The 20,752-nt window shown below is 39.3% G+C and overlaps 1 long non-coding RNA gene across 1 annotated transcript in view; it reads right to left on the bottom strand.

Moving 5' to 3' along the window:
* Positions 1 to 1,489: 1,489 nt before the first annotated feature.
* LOC133413251 (uncharacterized) overlaps positions 1,490 to 20,752 on the bottom strand; it is a 114,091-nt gene continuing 94,828 nt past the window's right edge. The window contains exons 2-3 of the long non-coding RNA XR_009769852.1: positions 4,986 to 5,127; positions 1,490 to 1,527 (exon numbers count right to left, since the gene is read on the bottom strand). This is a non-coding gene — a long non-coding RNA (uncharacterized LOC133413251). The remainder of the gene's footprint in view (positions 1,528 to 4,985; positions 5,128 to 20,752) is intronic.

Here is a 20,752-nt window from a genome sequence, read left to right as displayed (position 1 = left end):
ACATTTGAGTGCTATATTTTTCTTTTTTCCTGCCGATTTGTGAGTTAGCAGGATATTTTAGTTTTCATGGAGAATGATGTAAGACATTGGTAATAGCCGAATGGAATGCTACCATTGTCAGGAGAAACAGTTCTGTCATGATTAAAACAGACAAAATAAATCCCTGTAATCATATTTTCATCTGGATTTGGACCAAAATGAGCGCCTCATGTTCCGCAAAGTTACGTTGACATTGGCTGTGTTGTTTTTGCAGTTTCAAAGCTAACAAATCAACCAACCAACCAACAAACGATGATCAAAACAATAAGTGTTCACAATCTTAAATACAAGGAAAGGGTAAATAATTAGTGTGGACTGATAGTTAAACCAAGTTACTCCTAAATATAAAATGCCTATGTTTATGATATACTAACTCTTAAATAAAAATGTAACAGGAAAACATACAGTACGTCTAATAGTGTACAACCCTGTGAGGTGCTGATGTTTTACCATTTTCTTTCACTTTTCATCTCCTTCAGGATTCTAATAGACACTATACCCCAAATACTGGATTTGCCATGAATGTCATCCACATATGGGCACATAAATGCTTCTTTCAAATTGGCACCTCTCTTTTCCCATTAGGAAAAAAGGTACTATTGTTCACAGATGAGAGTCAATTGAATTTGAATGTTGTAAACCAAACCAGCAAGCAAAAGTTCTCTCAGTATTAAATCAAAGTGTGAGTCATCACATTGCAAACAACTTACATTATGTGGAGATGCAGTCTTTGATGACGACTGTCCCATTGGACTGAAATATGATCTCTCTGCAATGTTGTATGCATCCATGTTTATGTTACAGGGAGCTATGTAATGTATTTGTTCAGCCTAGTCTGTATGATATAAAATGTTCCATCATACCAGTCTGCCTCGATTACTGCCTTTATTGCATTTCTCCATAACAGTCCTTCTATTTTGTTTCACTTAACATAAATGTACCACACCAGTAACATATATATATATATATATATATATATATATATATATATATATATATATACTCCAAAATTACAATAATATAAATAAAGGCTTCATCCCAATACATCACTCCATCTGCAGTTAAGTAAATACCCCTGGCTACTGTATTTAGGTAAAGTACTTTTAATGATAATATTCATGTGTTGGTGTGTACAATAGTGAATTCAGTGATTTTTTCTTTTTTTTTGGGGATAAATTTAACATACAGTAACTGATTGGCAGCAACTGCAAAGTATGCCAAACAAACAGTGATGTGCGCATACTTACAGTTGTAGGAAAAGACACAGCAGCGATGACTACGAAACACTCAAGTGTAAGAAGGCTGGGTGAGAGGAGAGGGGGAAAAAAAAGGTAAGAGAGTTTCCGTGTCCCTGCTATGCATGTGTTGTTCATGTTGTGGCTCATAGCAGTTATTTGTGCCAGTCTGGCAGCAAAATCCACTGGAGACACTAAAGCAGGAAAACTCAACACCTCCGGCAAGAAATCATCACTCTTCTATCAGTCATATCTAAAAGAGGGAGACACGTCGACAGCAGTAAATGTAACATGCTCGCACGTCTTTTACTTTTTCCAATAGGAAACCTTTCATGTGAGAGAAACAATATTTGACAGTATAACAAAATGGGGATTTTTTTTTTTGCCTTGTCTTTTCTTCTTTTCTTTTTTTCAAAGGGACATTTATTTCCCCGAGACTGGAAGGCAGTCAGCTCCTTCTCGACTGCCAACATGGCGAGCCAACTACAAGTGATGGGCAAACTGTTCCTGGATCATTTTGTCTGCCAATCATCACGACTTATTTTTCCTCTTGACAGAGAAAAAAAAATGTTGACTGTTTGTGGATTAATTACAATTACATCAATCAAAGCATTTATTTAACTGATAAAGGCTCATTCATGTAATATTCTACAAGGAATATGGTTCCATTTTAGGCACCAAGACGTGACTCCATGTAACAAAACCTTTCAGATCATTTATGTCTTCTTACTTTATATAATATTTTAATTGAAAATGCTTTAGTAACAGATATCCCAAGGAAAGGTTACATGAATGAATAGTGATTCTGATTCTGAGTTCCAATTCCTTTCATCTCCATGTCAGTAGAGGGTTTCTTAAATATTCAGACTTCTCCAATTTCATTGTTTTGACAAGATGAAGTGAAATGTTTCAGAATTAAATATTCATAATCTAAACATAGGCTCTAGGCTAAAATGTTGTTTACCAAACAAAGCATTACACAAGCTAGGGAACACTTAATGCTATTTTATATGCTGATTGGAAATACATATTGGTACATTTAGAAGAAACACATTTTAATGCCTGTGAATGTCTGTGAATTATTTTGTTGTTGTTGTTTTGATTTAATTAAAGATAAGAAGCAATTAGTTCGAGGTTAGTATTGGGACATTTCAAATGAGGCTTTACAAACAAATCTGACAGAAGTGAAAATATACTGTATTTATATAATGCATTTATATTTTGTTGATAAACCCACATGGACATAAACCCAGCAATTAAGTACAATTCATATCTAGCATCTACTTTTGCTTTTAATAGAGCTTTAACAACCCTAATGTGATGCCAATTATGGAAACTTTTTGAGGATTCTTAGGGATTTGTTTAAAAACATAACCTATTTTGTTGCTGGTGTGATTGAGTATTTTTCAATAAATAATGAAGCTTCCAAAAAAAGGAAAGGCTTACTAATTAAAATGTCTGCTTGATTTGAAAAGGCTGCACACTCTGGCCCTTGTTCCATCCTCCAGTGACCCATTGTGTGCAACATAGCATTATGTGTTCATAGTCACAGTCGCAGGATGAGGGTGTGAGAGGCATGCCTGACTCCTTACTTGCTCTTTGCCTCATGGACACTTGTGAGATGTAGGCCAGCTATATGTGAACAGAATTTCCAATTCATGGTCTAGCTTTATGAATTTTTAATAATGAAACAGGCCCTGATTCCTCCCAGCTGTAGAAAGACAAAGAGACTATCAGGAAGGACAATTTTTAGTCATTTAACCTCCTAATCACACTATTTTTAACTCGGCAGAGAGAGATGGACACATTCGGGCATGAACGCTTGGATCTATTGTGGTGGAGAGACATTACGAAGCGAGTCTATGGCCCACTTTTATCGTCTCCTTTATTCCAGCACCAAGAAGCCCAGCAGATTTATTTTGTTAATTAGATTGGCGAGAGAACTTTGCTCAGTCCAGCTGGCCAATTGGAGATTGCGGAGAATGAGTGCACGTGGCTATCAAAAGGTTATCAAGCCCATCAGACGGGAAAAAGTCATCTCCTGATGTACTGGACAGTGAGCAAGCGTTGAGAAATAAAAAAATAAGCGACTTATTGAAGTGAAACTACTATATTCACATCACAAGGCTGGGATAATTGGGAAACTTTTTAAGCCAATTTTCTTTCAGACTGGAACCTCCAAAGTTGAACACAATCTGCTGTTAGTTGTTCTAGTTTCATATAACTATAAATACATTTAGAGTGCTCAAATTGTTGTCATCAAAAACTGTACAAGGCAATTTTTTCATTAAACTTGAATGTCCTCAATTGAATATAAATACAAGAAGTTATACTTAAATAAAGCAAAATGTTACCCTTTGGAGACAAAGAAGCATTTTATATTCCTGGAATTAATAAAGCCATGTGATATATATTAATTAGGATGATCCTTATATTATTATAATATATGTTCACAGGTGAATGGCGTTGCAGTATTGCCGATGTAACAGCCAATTGAACATGAAATGTATCAAAGGATCTTTACAAAAATAAAATTTCTGGCTACAAAGGAAGTCATATATATATATATATATATATATATATATATATATATATATATATATATATATACATATATATATAGAAACATACACATATACATATATACATACACACATATATATATATATATATATACACATACATATATATATACACTGAGTATCTTGATATAGATATACTTACGTTATAGATATATTTACCGGTAACTAAATTTATCATTTCAAACATCTGCCTCAGCACATCTGCCTCACAGTTCTGAGGACCGGGGTTCAAATCCCGGCCCCGCCTGTGTGGAGTTTGCATGTTCTCCCTGTGCCTGCGTGGGTTTTCTCCAGGTACTCCGGTTTCCTCCCACATCCCAAAAACATGCATGGTAGGTTAACTGAAAACTCTAAATTAATGTGATTAAATTAATTATTAATTGTGTGAACGGCAGTGCAAATATTTGTTTGTTTATATGGGCCCTGCGATTGGCTGGTGACCAGTTGAGGGTGTACCCCCCGAATATTGCTGGGATAGGCTCCAGCACGCCCACGACCCTAGTGAGGATAAGCGGTACAGAAAATGGATGGATGGATGTATCTGTGACTAAAAAGCAAAGTGTAATGAGGCTCTGTCGCCAAAATGCATAAGTGCAGTCAATGAAAACCGCTATCTTTGGCAATAGCCTGTCAAATATCCACACTCTCTCTGTTATTTCTCGCCCATTTCCTCTATTTGTATTATTTTAATATAGCTACAGTCGCCGAGACAATGTGCCTTTTCCTTGGTAAGTGTTCCATGGTTGTGGTTCAATAAAAACAATAAGTGTACAATACATGTGGCGACTCAAAACATCGTTCATGGTGGCGTCAATCAGTGTTTGGCGGCCCTTACATGCTTACAATGTTCGAGTCTCACAAGATTGGTTGACATAATGCATGGGGATGGTTGAAACTCCAAGTTTGTTTGAAGTATGAAGCATATTTTACCCAGGAAAATTTGGTTGAAAGCCTAACAGAGGTGTTGGACCTTTGGGGTCTTATCATTTCAGAAGGGCTCAGTGGCCTTTTTGACAGGACAACATGCTAATCAGCCATGTACTGATAAAGCCCACCAACTGCTCTGAAAGTTCCAAATAAAGCCCATTAGCTACAGCCCCACATCCAGATGCACAGTGCAAATAATCACCTTGTAAAACCATTGGGCTTGTCCTCCGTGTGCGGGCATCTCTGTCAGAGGCAGCAGCCAGCCATACATACATATGGATTGGGGGCGGTAATGGCCTCCCTCAGGAATCCAAATACCAGTGGCACAGGCCAGAGAGGAGCTCCTGGGGGAAATCAGAAGAGCAGCGAGCATTCAGGTCGGCTTGTTCGTGTCCCCTACACGTTATCATCTCCATTTCCCGGCACTGTCTCCAACTTGATTTATACACTTGTATTATGTATTGAGTCGAGAGAATCTCAACAACACAATTGGCTTTCTGTGCAACAGTGAAATATGGTTTGGCTGAAAGGATTGATGATGTTTGAAGAGGTGCGCCTGTGCATTAATTTGGAAGAGTGTTGGAGTTTGTTCGTGACTTTAGTCCACTGAAAATGGCGGGAAACGTGTTTAGAAGTGCAAAAAATATTACCAAATTCCTCCAATCAGGCCAGAGGTTTTAGTACAGAGTAGGTAGTTTTCAGTGTTTGACAAATTCAAATTACCATTTTTGAAAATGCTATGTTCATTGAATGCTTCGTCTCTATTCCAGCATGATTGTTCTCCAGAGTACATAGCAAGGTCCATAAAGGCTTGCATGGAGGAACTTAAAAGCTCTTGTGAATGGACAAACCTTCCCACAGACACATTTTTTCGCATTTTCACCTCCAACTTTTGTGACATAACAATTAGGAGTATTGAAAATTTGTTTTTAAGAAGTTGATGTGCGGAAAAAAAGTCAGTGATTAAGTAAGTTTTTCATAAACAACAGACATTAAAGAAGGAGACATCTTGTCCAATCCTCAGATAGTCACAGTTGCCCAGAAAAAAACATGACATCTTTCAAGCGCTAACAAAATGTACCAAATATAAAAAAATAATAATTTAGAAGACAGATGCACCTTATTTTAGAAGATGAAGTAGATCCGGAGCATAAATAAGTACTACCTTCAGTCACGATGCTTCAATGCAGTGGAATTTTTATATTTTGAAAAAATACTTAAGTAAGCTCCATAACAGAAGAAAACACAACACTTGCACCATTTCTTTTGTGGTGATGGCCAAAATTCGTTGATCATTAAGAACCCAATCAATTGATTGTGGATGAATCTGATCTTGAAATAAATTGGGCAAAATAGAGTGAACTAATTGGCTGAAACCAGAAGATGCACTATTGATTCAGTCTTCTAGCTTAAGAACAACAACATGATGTCAGCTATGAGCGGTTAAACTACTGGACAGCTTCGCTGTGCCGCAACTCTTCTGGTTAGCATTATTCTGTTCAATATGACATTGGCATGGAAACCGGAGATCAGAATGTTGAGAGAAAGCTTCTCCCTCGACCAAGGAAATTTCCTCAAATTCCCATGGGTACTTTGTTGTACTTTTTTGAATTACATATTTTTGTGCAGTCGTTGCAGGTTATTTATGGGGGGGGAAACATGCAAGGGGAGAGCATCCAACAAAATGTGGTCCACTTCATCCACTATCAGAAGCGGCGATGGCTGCAGTACTGGAGAACAATCCTCTTTATCTGAGCTTGTTGAAGAATGCTAAAAATGTGAGCGTCATAAGCAGAACATGTGACCTTGCTGAAGTGTGGCTGCCTCCCCCGAAAACATTTATCAATACCGCCTGTGTCTTGATGTGACTAAAGATAAGCCAATTCGAGAAGCATAAATGCTTGATCAGGAATCTTTCACGAGGCATTGAAGCACTTTCACAAAACCGTCTGAAGGCCCTTTTAATTCGAGGTTGTCAAATACCAACACTTTGCTGCTGCCTGATTCTGACACAAGGCATTCTTTTGTGTCTGTATAGGACTTTGTGGTTAATCTCCAGCTTTCTCAAACACTTAGTATTTTGTTCCAATTCATGCAGAAGTCCAAAGGTAAACTCACGCAGTCATTATTTGATGTCATGGAAAGAGACCATGCCTGTCAGAAATTCAGTGAAACCTCCATTGTCGAACACAATTCGTTCCATGACGAAAGTTGACTTCTGATTTGCTCTGAATTGGAGAAAAATAGTTGCAAATATTGGGAATGTTTAGCCCGTTCCAGGTTCAAGAGAACCATCTTAAACTGTTGTTTAACATGCATTTGAGTTACATTTTCAAATTCTTAACAATTATACAAGCACAGAAATACTGTAAGTTAACCTTTGGTAATAGTAAAAACAATGTAACCATTGTAAATATTCCAACACACGTTTTTTTTAAGTACCTAAAATCTGTGATATATTGCGACTGCTTTGAATTGACATAACTTCTGCTGTTTTTTTGATTCATAGTATTGGTCCTACATTAAGTGTATTAAGAAAAATTATTAGAATCAAAGAAAAAAGTTAATCACGCTCATAGTTAATCTTTTGATGGTCATTGAAATGAGGTCTTGCAAGGTATGATGAATGATGCCAGTACAAACTCGTAGCTTTGTTAAATTGTGGCGCTGCATTTTTTAGATGTTTTTATTTCACAAGCCCTTTGGGCAATTTACGAACTGTACGTATTCAGGGGTGTTCAACTGTATGTTTAAGTTGCGAACTTGCGATTGATCATTCATGGCAAATTGGGTCTGTTATGCAAGCAAAAATAAATGATTTCATGTCAAGGTTCAAAGAAACATTGATTTAATTGCAAAATATTTCTTCAAAGCATCACAGGTCAACTTGTGTTTCCTTTTTGTGGACTGTTTAAATGCCAAAAATGGCTAAAGATTAATTGTTTGTAAAGGGAGATTCTACTTCCATGGCATTGAAAGCGCTGCATGATTGTTTGTGTGTGTATGTCCACAACTCAACACCTCACACTGATAAACTCCGACGAGTTCTCGCCATCCATCCAACCACTTCCATCATCATGCATCTTTGCGCATTCCGCTGTGTGTATTTGTGAGTGCGTGCACGTGTGTATGTGTGTCAGGCATGGTTATGCCTCCCCACAGCAGCAGCAGCCACAGCCGCTGCCTGTGGAAACAAAGGTAGGGTGATTTATTGCCTCGCACTGAGAGCATAAATCACACCTGCAGCGCTGCGCCTTTAAATGCCCTGTGTCCTGACAGCATTTACCTTTTATAAATGATTGGGCTGCACCTCCCATGAAGCCGGAGACCACAAAGCTCACTCATTCCGCATCAGACTCTTCCTTTGTTTCATCTCTCCCTCTCCCTCTGTCTCATTTCAATATTCTCTCGCTATCTCCTTCGCACGCCATCACTCTGCTTCAGCCGTTTCAGGCTCCTCTGTCTTCTTCACCTCATCCTAATCGCTCCATTTCGCGGCCCTTTCCCTTTCCGTTTGCAGGGCATGATGGGATGCTCCCAGAGGCGCCTTGCTCTGCATTCACCCAACGCCCAAATTTGTTAGGGGATAAATAACTAAAGCTGCTTAAAAAGGAGGCAGAGCTGGATCGGCGCCTGTTAAGGAAATGAATGTGTCAGTCTCAGCTCTATCTGCCTTCCTCATGGCCACTTTTGTGAAAGACATAAGGGGGGAGGTGGAGGATAACTAGCACACACACACATAATACCACACCTGTGCATCATGGAGGGAGTGTGTAGCTGGAAATACACAGCCTCAGCTAAAGATAAAGGTGACGTCTTGAGGCCATTACTTATCCTGCACAGCGGAAAAGGTTTGCTGATATTATACCTGCTGTCCCCGCATAATAGCTCCGGGTTGGGGGCCGCGCACGCACACACACACACAAATATACACAATATGGACACAAACAACAAGGCGCACAATACATTTCAGCAGGCCAATTTATGCACATCTCACACACGTTGCTCATCTGGCTGAGTTAAAGCAGATAAAATAGCTGGTAAATGAAATGTGACTCAACAGTTTGCAATGCGGCACCACAGAGCATCAGTAGAACAAAAAGCCAATATTTTTCAAAAGGTGCTACAGAGTAAACACCAGAGCGGGGACAGCCACAAGACTTTTTCTTTTGACTGCAGATCGCTGTGGATCGTCATACACGATTGGATGGGAAACGTGCATGCTAACCGCCTGTAAATGAAGCTGAGAGCTATCACAACCCATTAAAAATAATTCAGAAATACATTATGTGTTTGAAGATAATTGCTAAAAACATGCAAAAACTGAGAACTGTGTAGTACTCAGTTGTGGAGCTATAGGGCTCTATTTTCAAGTATGTGCGAACGTATTTTATTGACTTTGAAAGTTGAACGAGACACGTTTCCTGCACATTCAGCGAACACACCCACAGCCTCTGAGAGCTGAAAGAATGTTTCAGTTTTTCACGATTTTGAAGCCTTAAATTACATACAGTCCTTGGCAATTTTTTTATCCGATCAAATTTGACAGGTTTGAAGACAACACTCTTCTCTGAAGTGTGTCAATGTTATAATTAGGCTTTACAGGATCAGGATTTTTGGGGCCGGTCACCGATAAGAGAGTTTAAAAAAACGATAACCAATCACCGATCCGAGCACAAGATGGAGGAATGCGTCTATTTAAATGACCTGTTCGTTTACTGTATATACTTGTGTACTTAATTGCTCAAAAATTATATTTACAACAAATGTACTTTGTTCCTCTATTTATGTCAGTGAGGCATAGTGACAGACAGAACAAATGAATGGTCTTCTATTAGATGGCAGGAAGTAAATACAGTAATTAATGTATCCACTTTTTGTGACATTTGTGTTTGTTGGTGTGTAAAATATGTCCCTTGGGTCCATAAAGGTTGGAAATCACTGCTCCACTCAGTTCGTGTATTCTAATCAGTCAGGTCAAACCAACATTACAACATGACAGAAATAATGGGTGCTAACTTACTGTAATTAAATTACTATTTTTAATTAAATTACTTCACCCACACCGAAACTTTAGAGCATGATTCGACAGAACGGCGGCATGTTTACGTCCAACCGTTTGTGCTAGCAGTAGCTTGCTAGGCTACATAACATTTTATTGCCTGCTTGTGAGCTGTACCGTATTAAAAGTACGTGAACATACCGCAAGCAAACCTTAAACGAAGTCCTCTCCTGTCCTGAGCACCGGTGACCACCAACACACGTTTTTCCCCATTTTGTCCTTATAATACAAAGTCGGCGTGCTCCACTTTTGTTGTCGTCGCCACGGTAACGAGTGTGTCTGGTCGCATATGAGTTGACAAGATAAACCCCAATGATCGTAAAAAACGGGATGCGGAGGTATCGGAATACAAGATTTTATTGCAGTAGTCTGACATAGTCCCAGAACTGCTTCACATCTCTTCATGGTGCAAACCAACTTGGCGAACTACCAGCCCGGGTCCATTGGACAAAATTCCACGATTCTTCTGCATTTCTTGAAGACACCTATGTATGTGAAGCAATAGCTTAATGTTCCCTTTTCGTCAAGGAATAACAAATTTGACAAATATGTATACATGTGATTTTAAAATAGAAGCAAAGTGTTCCCTATTTGTGTCTGGAAATAAAAACTATTGTTCAAAAAATAAAAGAAAATGAAAAAAAAAAAATCACATTTTTTAAATGCCTTTCTACTACATTGAACACAACTGTACTTCATGTTCAACAATGACAAATGAAGAGAAATGCAGTAAAGTAACAGCGCATGCAAAATGAATTCATACCATCCATGCATTAGCGTTCCATTTAGTCACAATTCCATCTGTTAAATCCTTACGCACTTGATCTTCTCCCTCTAGCGTGGGGGTTTTCATTCAGATCCAACTTTTTATGGCAGCAAATAAAAAAGAGGGACCCTGACAGACAAGATGAATGGAAACCCAGCCAGTCATTTTCAGCTCGAGATTTGAATGTGACAGTTGTTCTTTGTATTTGCGTTGGACCCTCTACAGTGGAATGGAGAGATACCCTGCAAATGTGTGTGTTTCTCCTGCCAGAACGCCGCTTGTTCTACTGTAACCGAGCAGAAGCCTGCCTGTGTGTGTGTTTTTGTGTATGTGTGCAGAAAATAAACACCAGCAGCCTTGCGCTGAGTAAATCTTTGCACATATCCTCGAGGTTTGAAGAGATAGTTGTTTTTTTTTATTTGTAGACAATTATATGTTTATTGCAAGAGACAGTAAATGGCAATGCTTTATGAATTAGCAAGAACACGGTTAGGGCTTTATGTTGTTGGCAGAAAGCTTTGCTTTTCTGTTATAGAACTTTTATTCTTACTATCATTATTTTAGGGCATCCTTTGCATTGTATATGGAAGTTGGAAATGGTTGTTGGAGCTCCAGTATGCTAGTTTGCTATCCCAACATTGTACAATAAACATTCTACAATAAACACTGCAGAAATCAACTTGAGCAAGGCGCAAAACCCTGTAGAAAAAAACTGGAGAATTACAGAGTATATTCAATTTAAAAACTAAATACAAAGGTAACAAAATGTTGCCACATGTGAAGCAAAAAATAAATAAAATCATCACAAAGTACATAATAAAACATTCTATCACTAGTATTGTGAAATTAAGTATTGAAAGTAAAGCACTTCTACTGTAAATTAATTAGGGGTAGAACAAAATAGTAATGTTATAATGTACTGTTTGATGTGAATCAAACATTGTACCACCACCTTGTACCAGCAACGCTACGTATTATGACCAGGAAAAGCACATTTTATCACCTACAATGTCTTCTCAGACATTTTAGAACATTATTCGTACATCCTCCATTGAGCCCTGTGGTGGCTTTATAATAAATGAATAAGGTGTCAAGGTTTTTTCTTGGATCTGGAAAGAAAATAAATTGTCAACGTCCAATTAATTCATTTCATTAAGATCCTCAATCGCATCACAGCCAGCCAGCCAGACAAAAAACAAACAAAAAAATTTGAAGTTTACCTTTCGAACAAATATCTTGTTTGACAACCAGAACTGTCCTTCAAAACATGTTCCTCTTCCATTCATTTTGGATTGAGACAACGTGCTGAAGAGGAAAGCAGATTGCCGTCTCTTTTTGATAGGCTTTACACGATCAGGATTTTTGGGGCCGATCACCGATTAGCAAGTTTAAAAAAAATGACAACCGATCACAAGATGGAGTCATGTTGCCATTTACATGACTTGTTCATTTTTTGTATATACTTGTGTACTGTATGACTTGTTAATTTATTGTATATACTTGTGTACTGTATACTGGGTGCTGTATCCATCCATCCATCCATTTTCTACCGCTTATCCTCACTAGGGTCGCGGACGTGCTGAGCCCATCCCAGCTCAAAATTATTCTCTAGCATTTTAGACAGAAGTGAAAGCATCAATGACTTCTAGGGGGCATTCAAGGATTGGGCACTGACAAGTTTAAGTCAAATCAACATTACAACATGACAGAAATAATGGGTGCTAACTTACTGTAATTAAATTACTTTATTTTACATTTAAATTACTTTAATAAATACTGTTAATGACATGCTTATTCTAACTTTCTCACTGTCCCGGCTATATGGACGGGTGTTGTCCAGAGTTTGCGTTCGTTTGGCTTTTCCTTCCCGCACCGCACCCCCCCACGCCGCGTCACTTGAACGCAGCATGTTCCTTGTGTACATTCTTCAGGTGCCCGATCAAATGTGTTGTGTTGAAGCATTTCGATGACGTTCCCCACGACGTACTTCAGATGTGCACAGACTGCAAATAACTTACGTGTTGTTTGTCTGAGGCACCGCAGAATTGTGTTTTTTCACCGACAAGATTGAAAAAAAACTTTCTTGGCCGTCAGATAGTTACAGTACTGCGCCACAAGACACGTGACAAAGCTAAAAATAAACTAGCTTTTGGATTCATACGTAACGGCGACACGGAGTTCAATGTCTTTTGCGCAGCCGATTGATGATGTCCTTGATCGGATCGGCAAATTATGACATGAAAGCCGATCAGCCGATCAGCATACAATGCTAATTACCAGCCGATACCGATCACACCGATCAGATCGGCGTAAAGTCTACTTTTTGATAACCCGCTGTTGTCAACCTCAGATAAGGAATGTAATGTTTTTGAGCAGACGATTGACCATAAAGGTTAGCTGAAATATGTTGCTGCAGCAGTTTTGATTTGGTCCTGAAGAAAACGCAACCGTCGTTTGTCATCAGACAGCGACAATATAGATGAGAGAATGTTGTTCCTTTTGTGATATTGTGTTGTAATTACTCATATAGCTTTCATTCTTTTCAGATTGATGTGCAAGACCAAATCAGTTTTACCTTCTAAATCTACAAAATACCAATGTATATCCTGTATTGTTTTTTTCTTACAATACAATCCAACGGATGGATTATTACACAAAATGTCATGAACTGCCCTGCAGTACTATTGTTGGAGCCTTGGTGGCGCTTTGTGCCCTCTCGCCCGCTCTCTCTTTCCAGCACCATCCTCAAGCCGCGCACCTGTCACCAATCAGCCCTCGTCACCACCTGTATATAAGCCTGCCTGATCCTGGAAATCCTCGCCAAAGTATTGCAGCTTCTCCAACCGGTACCACGGCCCACCTGCCTCACGTAAGCCACACTATTCCTCGTCCCCTTTAATGACTCCTGTGTCTTTCCTTCTTCTCAGTGCCCCCCCCGTGTTCCTGATCTACGTCATTCCTGCCACTCCGCTGCCAAGCCAGCCGCCCGTCCTCGCCACTGCCTGCCAACGCACTTAGGACTACCTCCATTACCTTCCAGAGCAAACAGTTCATCATAACCTATCTGCCTCCGCCTGCTCTTGGGTCCAGCTCCTCTCCATTCGTGACACAAAGGCTGCTTTGGAAAACTATTTTTAGCTACATACCAAATAGTGAATCACTGTAATATTCTCACTTCAATGCACATGTGTACCTGTAATTAGGTCTATGAACAACAAATCTGTTTTTCAAGGATAATATTACATATCAATTTGAAGTTTTCTCTAGTAACCTCTGCTATAATGCCAGTTGTCTACTAATTACTTAACATTTCATGCAAAATCCCACTAAATTCTTATGAGAGCAGGCTCAAATACAATATTCCCAGAGACATTCCTTTCTTGTGAGAGGAGGTCAACAACTCCACGGGGGAATAAGAGGCTAAATGTTTGGCTGCTATTAGTGTGCCCTCAGTTAGTGCTGCAGAGAGGCCTTGCTTGTTGCAAGCCTGACCTCTACGTTGGAAAACACTGCGGCACATAGTCGGGTGCCATCTCCCCTGAACCCAACCGTGCGCTCGTGAGACACGGAATTAGTGGAACTGCAAACACACATGCACACACATATTGCTTTCGGCCCTGGGTTAATTGGTTTGATTGTTGCCCCGGGCTCTGACTAATTCAGTGGGGGACTTCAAGTCGGGTGATGGTGAGGGCATATAAAGCATTCAGATGGTATTAATTAACTATTCATAGGAGTATAGCTGCTGCCAGTGGTATGTGTTTACCTCATCTTCATCACCCCCACAAATATCTCCTTTTATAGTTAGCCCATGCTGAGTCTTTCTACCTTCATGAGTAGAGGTGAAAGCTATGAAATCATGGTAGCCTTGCCAGGTATTGGAATATTTGTAGGATTTTTGCCAGGGAACTTGTGGAGCTCACTTGACCTGGAGAAACAATACAAAATTGGAACAAAATAAAAGAAAAAAAGAAAAAGGTAAAAGTTCAGCCCTTTGGAAAGTGGAGTGGGAGAATAGCCACGACTATCATTTAATGAGACGCTTCACCTTGAGATTAAAAAAGAAAAAAAGAAAATGAAGTACAGTTTGACCTGGGCCAGCTAAGCCAAGTGCGTACTGATCAGTAAGAAATTCCCCATGTACAAAAGGAGTGACTTGTCTTAAATCACAAGTTTCTGGTCTACTAGGCAGCAGCCAATAAAAGGTGAATGTGCCCTCCATCAAATATATCCTTCAGCACTAGTAGAAGTGTTAAACAAGGCCAAAGCATATCAGCAGCCAAGGCCGGATAAACTCTCTGCTGTGCCATGCAGTGCTGATCTGTAGATAACGGCAAGGTGCACGCTGAAATGTCAGGTCACATTAACTTGGGTTGTGTCAAACTTAAACGTTCAAAGAAACAGTAAGGAATACCGTGTGCTTTTTAAATTTATTTATTTATTTATTTGTCCCAGGGTTCCACATGTAGTTTTGAACTGTAAGTTACTGGGTTTAAGCCTTAAGCTAATTACAAAACGACGTTACAAACCACTAAACTAAGTTTATTTTGGTTTAGTTAGTTCGACAGAAATGCTACTAAACCGCTTAAGAAAATTGTCTCGTTTACACTGAAATAAGGTTATTAGCTGGCATGTGTAAGAAACAGCATGCCAGAAGACACAACCCTTTCTATTACATATTAGCAATCAACTAAATGAAAACTAACTTTAACCTGAAAGACATCAGAAATTGGCTTAAGATACACTGTCCGAGCTAAAAGCTAACACAGCTCTAACTCACTGTAATAAACATTGTTTGATTTGATGTGCAGCCAAGTTTGGACACGTAGTGCACACAAATTTATATTTCATTCTTAGCACGGACGTTAGCACTAGCTTAACACGTGATGTGTCCAAGCCGGTCCACCAATATTATAGTTTACCAAATTAAACATATCTACAGTTCTCCTACATTCACAAGCCACTGTAACTTTGAAACTACATTGAAGGTTATTTATGGTTGCTTTAAAATGGCTGCCAACCTTTACTATGCTATATTGTATATATTTTATTGCTTTCCCACCTCCTACAAAAATAATGGGGGTGAATTTACACATTATTTGAGGGGGTAAAAATACTACAGTATTCGCTCCAAGTAGTGTTTGCATTGTATTTTTATGTATTGGTATTGTTAAGTGATGGGCAAAATAATTGAACGTTAAGCATTCCATTGATTGTGTAGAATTAGAATTGTAGAATTGAGTGTCCCATTCTAATGTAATAATATTTTGAAAATAAAGAATGATTTAGATTTTCTATATTCAAACAAATATGACATAAGGTCAATTGCCCATAATGTTATTGCTGCTGTTATTTTAAGTAAAGTTATGGACACACCGTTTATCAATGTTGTCTGAGGAAAATCACAGGAATCTCTGCGTTCCCTGTATGTCCTGTAAATGTGTTATAAACAGGAGTGTACATAAGTGGATATGATAAGTGGTAAATATTAAAAGTGCACCAAATTCTAGTATATCACTGCACATTTGAGCACCAAGCATTTTTTTTTAAAATAATAGATATAATTGTTATTTGAATAATTTCACGTTATAACGTGAAAAGTTTCATGTTATAACGTAATTTGTTTCACCTTATAATGTGTAATTTATCACATTATAACATGAAACATCTCACGTTAAAACATAATAAGTTCTACGTTATAACGTGAAAAAGTTGCCCTCGCACAGCACGTCAAGTTGTTGCGAACCTGTGGTCACTCACATCCTTCCAAGGTGGCGTTAAGGACACAGGAAGACACAGCTAAAGGTGGCCTCTACCATTGAGTCTTGCGCAAAATATGGATTTGCTGAGCTTTTTACGAAGTTGTGGTGTACCTGAAGATTGCCTCTTATGGATGGAGCAAGAGCATGTACGTTTATTCTTAGTACCCTATTGTTTTTCACTCTTGTATGTTAGCTAGGCAACTCATGTTACCACAAGTTAGCTGAAGGAAACTCCGGTGTGAAATTAATTGTAGTATGTTTGCAAATTCATGGTTTGTCTGCTGTAGTAGGCATCCTCGAGTCTAGGGCATGGTTTCTCAACTGGTGGTTGGGTCAAGAACCAAAAGTGGGTCGCGGACTCGCAGTCAGCTAAAAATAACACTGAGTCCTCGGTTTACGACAGTGCCGAATGACGCTCAATGAATTAGTTTGCGTACGAATACAGTGTCGTAACGTGGCACAATAACACTACGGTTTTTCGTTTTGTTCCTATGGCCTAGAAGTGTTTTTCGTCAAAATATTTACTGTAATTACTTTACTACCTCGTGTGAGTGATAGACAAATTAAGGTTACGTCGTCGCCGTTGGAACGGAACTGTCGTAAACAGATCACGTAACCACCTGTACAGTGAGCTATTTCATGCGCATCCCAGGTTGGAAAACATTACGAATGAATCAGAAACGCTATGGCTAAGGGTATAACGGCAATGGAATTGTATTATGATTGTTTTTTGTACTGATCAGAGGCGTATACTGAGTTACAAAACATTCTAGGTATGGGGCGAGAAGCAGATCCAACTGACCCTTTATTAACTAACCCTAACGCTCTAATTTACTACGTTAAGAAATACAGGGCAGCTCAACCTCTGGCTAGTGGAGGTCATGGCTAGCAATATGCTTTAGGTGGTATGTCAAACTCATTTGAAACGGCGTCTTGGGAATGTGACTATCACCACAGCATGAAAGAAAGCATACTATAGTTAAGTTTAAAAATGTAACATGTTTTCAAAGGCTATTTTTAAGCAATACCTTTTCTTGTTCTTAAATTTTGTAAAAGTGGGATTCGACTCTGCAACAATAGGGAAATTGTTTTCACCCAGGGACCTACGAGGACCACTCACAGCTCAGTTGGGGGAGGGGGATCCATTCAGGATAACATCCAGCAGAGAATTTTGTGTGACAATATTATATCAATTAAAGACAGCCATATAATTATATAATATTAGCCTATAATGCATGTAGTCTATATCGATCGATCTATCTATCTGTACATAATCAGTATATATACTGACAGATAAAGTCGTTGGCACCCCTCTGTTAATGAAAGAAAAATAAATTGGATGAAAAATTTAAATAGAAATGATATATTGCAAAATGAGGTGGCATGGTGGACGACTGGTTAGAGCGTCTGCCTCACAGTTCTGAGGACCGGGGTTCAATCCCTGGCCCCGCCTGTGTGGAGTTTGCATGTTCTCCCCGTGCCTGCGTGGGTTTTCACCGGGCACTCCGGTTTCCTCCCACATTCCCAAAACATGCATGGTAGGTTAATTGATGACTCTAAATTGCCCGTAGGAGTGAATGTGAGTGCGAATAGTTGTTTATTTGTGCCTTGCGATTGGCTGACAACCAGTTCAGGGTGTACCCCGCCTCCTGCCCCGTGATAGCTGGGATAGGCTCCAGCACGCCCGCGACCCGAGTGAGGAGAAGCGGCTCAGAAAATGGATGGATGGATATTGCAAAATATACAAGCATATCACAAAAATCAAATTGTGACTCAAGTATCGTGATAGAATCGTATCGTCGGGCAACTGCTGATCCCCACTCCAGGTGTTTTATATGACTTGTAACATTTTTAGATTGCCACACAATTGCATTACACAATGGCATCATCCATCCATCCATCCATCCATCCATTTTCTGAGCCGCTTCTCCTCACAAGGGTCGTGGGCGTGCTGGAGCCTATCCCAGCTGTCATCAGGCAGGAGGCGGGGTACACCCTGAACTGGTTGCCAGCCAATCGCAGGGCACATACAAACAGACAACCATTCACGGTCACACCTACGGGCAATTTAGAGTCTCCAATTAATGCATGTTTTTTGGGAGGAAACCGGAGTGCCCGGAGAAAACCCACGCAGGCAAGGGGAGAACATGCAAACTCCACACAGGCGGGGCTGGGGATTGAACCCGGGTCCTCAGAACTGTGAGGCTGACGCTCTAACCAGTCGGGCACCGTGCCGCACAATGGTATCAGTCTACATAATTTAAGTGTGCCTATGTCAATGAATTGTACATACATTTGTTTCTGTTTTGATAGATTGATGCCACAGACATTGCCTTCATAGATGACAACAGTCTGGCTGGCTACATATGGAGATCGCATAGCAGCAAGATGCTTCTGTTTGGAAAACAAAGTTGGAAATAAATGAACAAGAGAATCCCAAAAAAAAATTCACTGCTTTAAAAACTAAAGAAAAATATGGGTGTTGGGAATGAGGATAATGAAAGTTATCATGAGGAGACTACAACAGCAAAGCGGAAAAGAACCTACACAAAAAACAACAAATGGGCTGAAAAGCTGACCAGAAAAGTTGAGTTGGGGTCGATTAATGAAGGTAAACAAATAAGGAAACGCAAAGGAGGGGGGAACGAGGATGCTTGATGTGTCCAAAGAGTCCAAAAAAGCTTACATATTATAGTACACTAAAGACATTTTCTTTCCAAATGAAAAAGGTAGATTTGGAAGATGTAAAGCATTCAGTTGTGACATATTAGATTATCAAGAGGAAGCTGTACTTGATGAAGATATCACAATTGGAGACCTCTACAAAGTACTAAGAATGGGAGTGTTAAGATTTTACCTTTGCACTAATAGTCTGATAGACTCTTTTGCGGAAAGCTCTGATGCAAATATTGATGTACAGCTGAGAGAGACACATGAAGATAATCTTCAAACCATCGTCATTCAGTCGGCTGATTTGAAGGACTTGCAGATGTAATTTCTGACACATCTGAGGTGATGATCGGCCCTTTCCTTGGAGAACCCATGGCAAGTCAGTTGGATGACACTTTGATACATCAACCCATCCTGCAGTTTGAAGTAGATGAGCTGGCCATCCCATCAGTCACTCTTACCGCATTAAGCACAGCAACATTCAACACTCCAGACACAGCATATACAAGTGATCAAGCAAGTGATTCTACAGCTCCATTTGATCTAGAATGTGTCACCACCATAAAACTTCACAGAGTCCACCTTCCGGAGGAGATGATGAGACAGTTTAAGGATGCAGTCAATTACTGACTTTACAAAATTTTTACAAATAAACAAAACTGTCTGCCGTGTTTATACAGAACATACCTGTTCCTTTTAAAGTTGTTACCTGTTGATTACCATAGAGCAATAAGTATAAGGTGATAATTTTGTCATGTTGAAGTTAAACCTCACCAACAGTCTGGTGTTACACTGTTTTGTGGAGACGCAATTTGTTATTCCTGTTCTGCATGTTGTGACCAAAATCCAAATGTAATTGGAAATAAATACACAGCTGCAAATGGGGAACTGAAGATTAATTCTTGCTTTATTTTATTTGTAATGAGAAATGTTGAAAAACAAGTACAGTAACCTTATCTCAAAAATTTGTACTTTTCTAATCTCTAGTCATTTGTTAAATAATTTGGCTTTTTCCTTTTAGCAGTTCACAAAAAGTTGTCAGTAAGAGGCTATAACTTTCCTAATAAAAAAAATAAATATAAAAATAAAGACTTTCAAATCGACCCGCATTGAAGACATCAGAGTTGAAAAATGCCTGTGGTATCATTCATCCATCCATTCTCTTAGCAGCTTATCCTCACTAAGGTCGCAGGTGTGCTGGTGCCTATCTCAGCTGACTTCGGGCGAGAGGCGGAGTACACCCTGAACTGGTTGTCAGCCAATCACAGCCTGTGGTATCAATGAAAAATAAATAATTGAGGATTGGGTGCCCTTTCTCGTTAAGTACAAGTCACATGTAAACATGATCTCACCAACACACCGCCACGTTTTGAAATAACTTGACATGTTGTATTCCTGTTCATCCTTCATTATCATGTCATAAATGTTAATACATCTGTTGCTCCATTCAGATAAATTCCTCTTATAGCAGATGAACCTCTCTGTGATAACCGCCTCTCAATCTAGGGCTATTACAATTTCAGAAAAAAGATGATTTGTCTATATGTGCCCTGCGATTGGCTGGCGACCAGTTCTGGGTGTACCCCGCCTCTTGCCCAGAGTCAGCTGGGATAGGCTCCAGCAAGCCTGCGACCCTTGTGAGGGTAAGCGGTACAGAAAATGGATGGATGGATGATTTGTTAGACATCCAATAATTTAAAATGTCTGAG

The sequence above is a fragment of the Phycodurus eques genome, chromosome 14 (genome assembly GCF_024500275.1).
Source record: "Phycodurus eques isolate BA_2022a chromosome 14, UOR_Pequ_1.1, whole genome shotgun sequence".
NCBI classification, from domain to species: Eukaryota; Metazoa; Chordata; class Actinopteri; order Syngnathiformes; family Syngnathidae; genus Phycodurus; species Phycodurus eques.
The sequence above is the reverse complement of the archived record's forward strand: the minus strand, read 5'-3'. Positions and strand labels throughout refer to the sequence as shown.